The sequence below is a fragment of the Salmo trutta genome, chromosome 30 (assembly GCF_901001165.1).
Source record: "Salmo trutta chromosome 30, fSalTru1.1, whole genome shotgun sequence".
In the NCBI taxonomy this organism is placed as follows: domain Eukaryota; kingdom Metazoa; phylum Chordata; class Actinopteri; order Salmoniformes; family Salmonidae; genus Salmo; species Salmo trutta.
The window spans coordinates 23,888,788-23,895,417 of NC_042986.1; the positions used below are offsets into that span (position 1 = coordinate 23,888,788).

At 42.3% G+C, this 6,630-nt stretch overlaps 1 protein-coding gene across 1 annotated transcript in view; it reads left to right on the forward strand.

Moving 5' to 3' along the window:
- The window catches only part of sema3bl (sema domain, immunoglobulin domain (Ig), short basic domain, secreted, (semaphorin) 3bl), a 58,863-nt gene extending 58,448 nt beyond the window's left edge, over nucleotides 1-415 (forward strand). The window contains exon 16 of the mRNA XM_029723463.1: nucleotides 1-415. This exon is cut by the window's left edge and continues 1,507 nt beyond it. The gene's annotated coding sequence lies outside the window, so the exon portion shown is untranslated.
- The last annotated feature ends 6,215 nt before the right edge of the window (nucleotides 416-6,630 follow it).

Sequence of the window (6,630 nt, forward strand, 5' to 3'; positions counted from 1 at the left end):
TCCACGGCCACTGGTTGTAGGGGTGGGTGGGAGCGTGAGAGCAATTATTAGCCTCCTGTCCTCCTCTCCTCTCCTTTCTCTCTAAATATTGTTTCTGATCGTATGTTAGACCGACCAGATGTGACGGAGAGAGTGTCGCAGGACTTAGCTCAAATAGACAGGAATGGGGAGTTGATGACTATTGATGATTGGATTACAGTAGGTTTGAGTGGTTCACTATACAGTACCAGATCTTATTCTGATTGGTATTAAAGATGGCATTAACACAGTATTTTTCACCAAAAGGGAAAATACACTGCTCCACACAACACAATAGCTTATGGCACACAACTATGCAAAAACAAGATTGTTGAGTAACAAAAAAAAAAAATAACAGTGAATATGAATAAAACAATGAAAAAGGTTACTGACAAAATGCCATTTGTTTTTGCCTATTTTTAGATTTTTCTGGAGCTCCTTCTCGCAGTTACTATCAGCAATAGTTTAAAGAACAAAACAGTCGTTTTGACATGCTTTGTGTTGAAAATGTCAATCTTAGACTACAACATAAAGTGAGACTTCCAATGTCGATGACGTGTGGTTTGTAACTCATTGGCGGGTCTCTTTCACAGGGAAGAGCCTAATTTAAATGTTGTATTTCTGTCTTATTTAATGAGCTCTCCTGCATGCGGTGTAAGTGTATTTAACATACAATACCAGTCAAAAGTTTGGACACACCTACTCAGGGTTTTTCTTTATTTTTACTATTTTCTACATTGTAGATTAATAGTGAAGACATCAAAACTATGAAATAACACATATGGAATCATGTAGTAACCAAAAAAGTGTTAGGGACCAGGTTGTGGTGGGTTTGTGGTGTACTAAGTTTGTGGGCCTATAGGGGTGGGGAATGGTTTAACGAGCCAATGAACAAGCAGATTGGCACATGAGATTTTCTGTTGCTAATTAGAAAAACAAGATTTCCGTCTTGGAGGTGTGTTTCCTGACCAATTCCACGTTTGGTTAATGATGCTTGTCCCCCTTGAGACACTGTAGACACGGAAGCATATTTCACTTCCTCAAAATTCCCTGAATGAATCTAAGATAATTCAGGAAATCTGTGATTAAATGAAGTTTTTGCTGAGAATGTTTCAGTTGACAATTGTAAATCTAACTAAGGTGTTTGGTGCAGTATTTCTCAAGTAGTGGGGTGGGGATGGGGATGTGGGGTGTTGTTGTAGGGAGTGGGTGTTTGGGGGCGGTGGTCCAGTGGTAGAGTTTAGTTCTGTCAGGTCAGAGAGGAAGGAGAGTCCTGATCAGAGCCAGGAATCATGTATCACACAGACAGACCAGACTGCTTTCATCAATCTTCAGGATGCTTGCTTGCGTGCCTTTGCAGCACGTATTTGTGTCCAGGGATCAGCGGCTGCTCTGTGTATGAGTGTGTCTGTTTGTCATCTGGCAGTGCAGTGTTCAATGTTTTGTCTGTTGTTGGAGCAGGCTAATGAAGTATGCCAAATCAATTTTAATACTATCCCTGAGTAACATCTCAGTGGCTTTGTCTACACAGGCAGCCCAAATCACTAATTGGTCTTTTGACCAATCACATCAGATCTTTTCACATCAGATTTTGTTCAAAGCTGATCTGATTGGTCAAAAGACCAGTTAGTGAAAAAATATCAGAATCAGGCAGCCTGAGTAAACATTGCCAATGAGTCTGAAAGAGATTGAGTTGAGTCTAGGATAAAATGGTTTCTTGAGTGTAAACATTAGACATGCCCCATTTGAGTGTAAACATTGGATATGCCCTATTTGAGTGTAAACTTTAGACATGCCCCATTTGAGTGTAAAAGTGCAGGAGGTTGTGGTGCATTTCATTTTTGAACTCCTAGTTGGCGAACTCCAGCCCCCAGCCTTGTTATCAATGAAGGTACTCTTGCATGTAATTGTAGCGTAATTGCCAGGGTAACATCTGTATAAAAGCTTAGAATTGTTTTTAGTTTTTTGTCAGGGAAGCAAAAGGCATGGTCTCCTAAACCCAACCCCAACCCAAAAACCTAAACGCCTTGACAACCTGAGCACAGACACAACCACAGAGCCTGCCCTGAAACTGTAAAACACCCCAGCCCATTCTGTCCTCATTCTTCCCTGTGTGAAACAAAACGCCAGAGTGGTACAATGTGACATTGTCGGAGGGACATAGGCTGCGTTTACTGAGGCAGCGCAATTCTGATTTTTTGTGGGACTTTGACCAATCAGATCACCTATGAAAAATATTTGTGAAAAGATCTGATGTGACTGGTCAATTAGTGGAAAAAATATCAGAATTGGTCTGCCTGTGTAAACGCAGCTTTAGTGGGTCAGACTTATGGGCAGCAGCATTAACCGTAGAGGCAACGTTGGACCCAATCCCCCATAAACCCTCTTTATCCACGCAGCAGGGGTTGATGGGAACTCCAGCTGCTGCAGCCATTTCACTTAAGGCCCTTAACTCGTTAAAAATCAGCATTGCACACCGGTTACAGTCACTGCTCATTAGGAGCCACCAGGGCTTAGCTTAAACAGGTGGGTCTCCTTCAATAATTGTAACTCTTTTGAGGGAGCTAGTGTGGGAGGGAGATCAGGACTGTTAAGCCTTGTTCATATCGACAGTTTGAAGTGACTCAAACCCAATTTCTTTTCATATCTGATTTGAATCTGTTCTTTTTTTTCAGTCTGAACAGCCAAAAAGCACGTTGAATCTGATGTTTCAACCCACATTTCAAACCACTTTTGTAGGTGGTTTGAACTCAGATACAAATCTGATTCCTGGCCATGCAACTTGTATTTTTTTATTTAAGAACAAATTCTTATTTACAATGACGGCCTACCAAAAGGCATAAGGCCTCCTGCGGAGACGGGGGCTTGGGATTAAAAAATGTAAAATAAATACAATATAAATATAGGACAAAACACACATCACAACAAGAGAGACAACACAACACTACATAAAGAGAGACCTAAGACAACAACATCGCAAGGCAGCAACACATGACAACACAGCATGGTAGAAACACAACATAACAACAACATGGTAGCAACACAACATGGTAGCAGCACAAAACATGGTACAATCATAATTGGGCACAGACAACAGCACAAAGGGCAAGAAGGTAGAGACAACAATAAATCACACAACGCAGCCACAACTGTCAGTAAGAGTGTCCATGATTGAGTCTTTGAATGAAGAGATTGAGATAAAACTGTCCAGTTTGAGTGTTTGTTGCAGCTCGTTCCAGTCTCTAGCTGCAGCGAACTGAAAAGAGGAGCAACCCAGGGATGTGTGTGATTTGGGGACCTTTAACAGAATGTGACTGGCAGAATGAGCATTGTATGTGGAGGATGAGGGCTGCAGTAGGTATCTCAGATAGGGGGAGTGAGGCCTAAGAGGGTTTTATAAATAAGCATCAACCAGTGGGTCTTGCGACGGGTATACAGAGATGACCAGTTTACAGAGGAGTATAGAGTGCAATGATGTGTCCTATAAGGAGCATTGGTGGCAAATCTGATGGCTGAATGGTAAAGAACCTCTAGCCGCTCAAGAGCACCCTTACCTGCCGATCTATAAATTATGTATCCGTAATCTAGCATGGGTAGGGTGGTCATCTGAATCGGGGTTAGCTTGGCAGCTGGGGTGAAAGAGGAGCGATTACGATAGAGGAAACGAAGTCTAGATTTAACTTTAGCATGCAGCTTTGATATGTGCTGAGAGAAGGAGAGTGCACCGTCTAGCCATACTCCCAAGTACTTGTATGAGGTGACTACCTCAAGCTCTAAAACCTCAGAGGTAGTAATAACACCTGTGGGAAGAGGGGCATTCTTCTTACCAAACCACATGACCTTTGTTTTGGAGGTGTTCAGAACAAGGTTAAGGGCAGAGAAAGCTTGTTGGACAATAAAAAAGCTTTGTTGTAGAGCATTTAACACAAAATCCGGTGTGGGGCCTGCTGAGTATAAGACTATCATCTGCATATAAATGGATGAGAGATCTTCCTACTGCCTGAGCTATGTTGTTGATGTAAATTAAGAAGAGTGTGGGGCCTAGGATGGAGCCTTGGGGTACTCCCTTGGTGACAGGAGGTGGCTCAGACAGCAGATTTTCTGACTTTATACACTGCACTCTTTGAGAGAGGTAGTTAGCAAACCAGGTCAAAGACCCATCAGAGACACCAATACTCCAGAGATGGCCCACAAGAATGGAATGGTCTACCGTTGTCACGACTCCCACCGAAGGTGGCGCCCCCTCCTGCTCGGGTGGCGCTCGGCGGTCGTCGTCACCGGCCTACTAGCTGCCACTGATTCCTTTTGTTTTCCCCTTTCTGTTATTGTTTGCACCTGTCCTTAGTCGGGTTAATTAGCGGGGCTATATTAGCCAGTTGGCCCGCCTGCTCTTTGTGCGGGATTGTTTCTCTGTTGGTTGCTTTGTTACGCGCTGTATGTATTTGGCGCTAGTGCGTGGTTTTGTGCTCACTGTGTTTTGTCCCCTGTGTTTGGGGCACTTTGATTTTTGTGTGTGCTCAGTTCGCTATTTGGGGTGGCTGGTGTTTTGCTGTGTCGCGCATTAAAAGCTATCACCCGTATCGCTGCTTCCTGCGTCTGAATCCTCCTCCACTACGCCCAAGCCTTACAACCGTATCAAAAGCTTTGGCCAAGTCAATAAAAATAGCAGCACAATATTGCTTAGAACCAAGGGGAACAGTGACATCATTGAGGACCTTTAAACTCTTAAGGATCGGTTCCTTTTTTTCAATTTTTGCCTAAAATGACATCCCCAAATCTAACTGCCTGTAGCTCCGGCCCTGAAGCACCATTTGAAAGGAAACACTTTGATGTCTGTGGAAATGTAACATAACACATTACATCTGGTAAAAGATAATACAAAGGAAAAAAAAGTATTTTTGTATTTTTTTTGTATCATCATCTTTGAAATGCAAGAGAAAGGCCATAATGTATTATTCCAACCCAGGTGCAATTTAGATTTTGTCCACTAGACAGCAGCAGTGTATGTGCAAGGTTTTAGACTGATCCAATGAACCATTGCATTTCTGTTCAAAATGTTGAATGAAGACTCCCCAAATGTGCCTAATTTGTTTATTAATTAGGATTTCTCAGTTCTCTCTCTGTGGGTCTAACCCCAAGAAGTTCTGGAAAACGGTTAAAGACCTGCAGAATAAACCCTCCTCCTCACAGCTGCCCATGTCCCTTAATGTTGATGATGTGGTTGTTACTGACAAGAAGCACATGGCTGAGCTCTTTAATCACCACTTCATTAAGTCAGGATTCCTATTTGACGTAGTTATGCCGCCTTGCCTGTCCAAAATGTCCTCATCTCCCACCCCTTCTAATGCAACTATCCCCAATGCTTCTCCCTCTTTTCCCCCTGCCCTGCTAGAAAGTTTCTTCCTGCAGGCAGTCACTGAGTCTGAGATGTTAAATGAGGTCCTTAAACTTGACCCCAAAAAACATCTGTGTCAGATGGTTTAGACCCTTTCTTCTTTAAGGTTGCTAACCCTATCATCGCCAAGCCTTTCTCCAGCCTTTTTAACCTCTCTCCTTTCTGGGAAGGTCCCATTGCTTGGAAGGCAGCCACAGTTTGTTCTTTATTTAAAGGGGGATCAAGCTGATCCTAACTGTTATGGGCCTATTTCTATTTTGCCCTGTTTATCAAAAGTGTTGGAAAAACTTGTCAATAATCAACTGACTGGCTTTCTTGATGTCTATAGTATTCTCTCAGGTATGCAATCTGGTTTCCGCTCAGGTTATGGATATGTCTCTGCAACCTTAAAGTAACTAACTTTGGCCTTCTGGATAGCTTGAGTGCACTTCTTTCTTATTTGCCTGAATGATAGCCAGTCAGCCTGAATATGCATGTGCATGAACAGTCAAATCTGATTTATTTGCCCTCAGGTGTTTTTAGACTGATATTTGGCATGTCTTGTTGCTTACTAGCTACCCTGTTGACAGTTTGTCAAGAACATGTGGTAGCTAACTAGCTTGTTGATTGTTTACAAACACATTAGTGAATGAGCTAGAAAGCTACATAGCTAGCTAGTTGACTGCTGTAGCTAATCAGAAAGGACTTTGACATTTGGATCATCTTATTCTTTGAGGCTTTACACTAGGATTTTGAACGTTCAAAGCAACTGGGAAATATCAATGGAAGGTGTTGTTGTCACCTTCACTTGCTACAAAATGATATTTATAAATACTGTTCATATTCTGAGTGATAGGAAGCACGAGCACCACCAACCAGCCTTCACCACTGCTCACCCACCCTTTGTCACTATGACAACTAGCATAGTCATGTCAGCAAATTACTGCTGTCTGAACACACACACAAATCCGATTTGGTCACTTGTAACTTGCTGTTTGGACAATTATTATTCCAAAACGGATTTGAAAAACAAAACCGATTTGAGCATTAAGGCCTGCAACATGAACAAGGCTTCAGAGCGTTTTTTGACAACTAAGGGGTTTCCTAATATGGATGCCGTAATGATGTTGCATTGTGATATGCTGGGCCATACAACTCGATGTCAACCTTATCTATTCCATTGTGTTAAGAAAATATAAAATGTACACACTAAAACAGGCCCAGAGACGATTATGTGC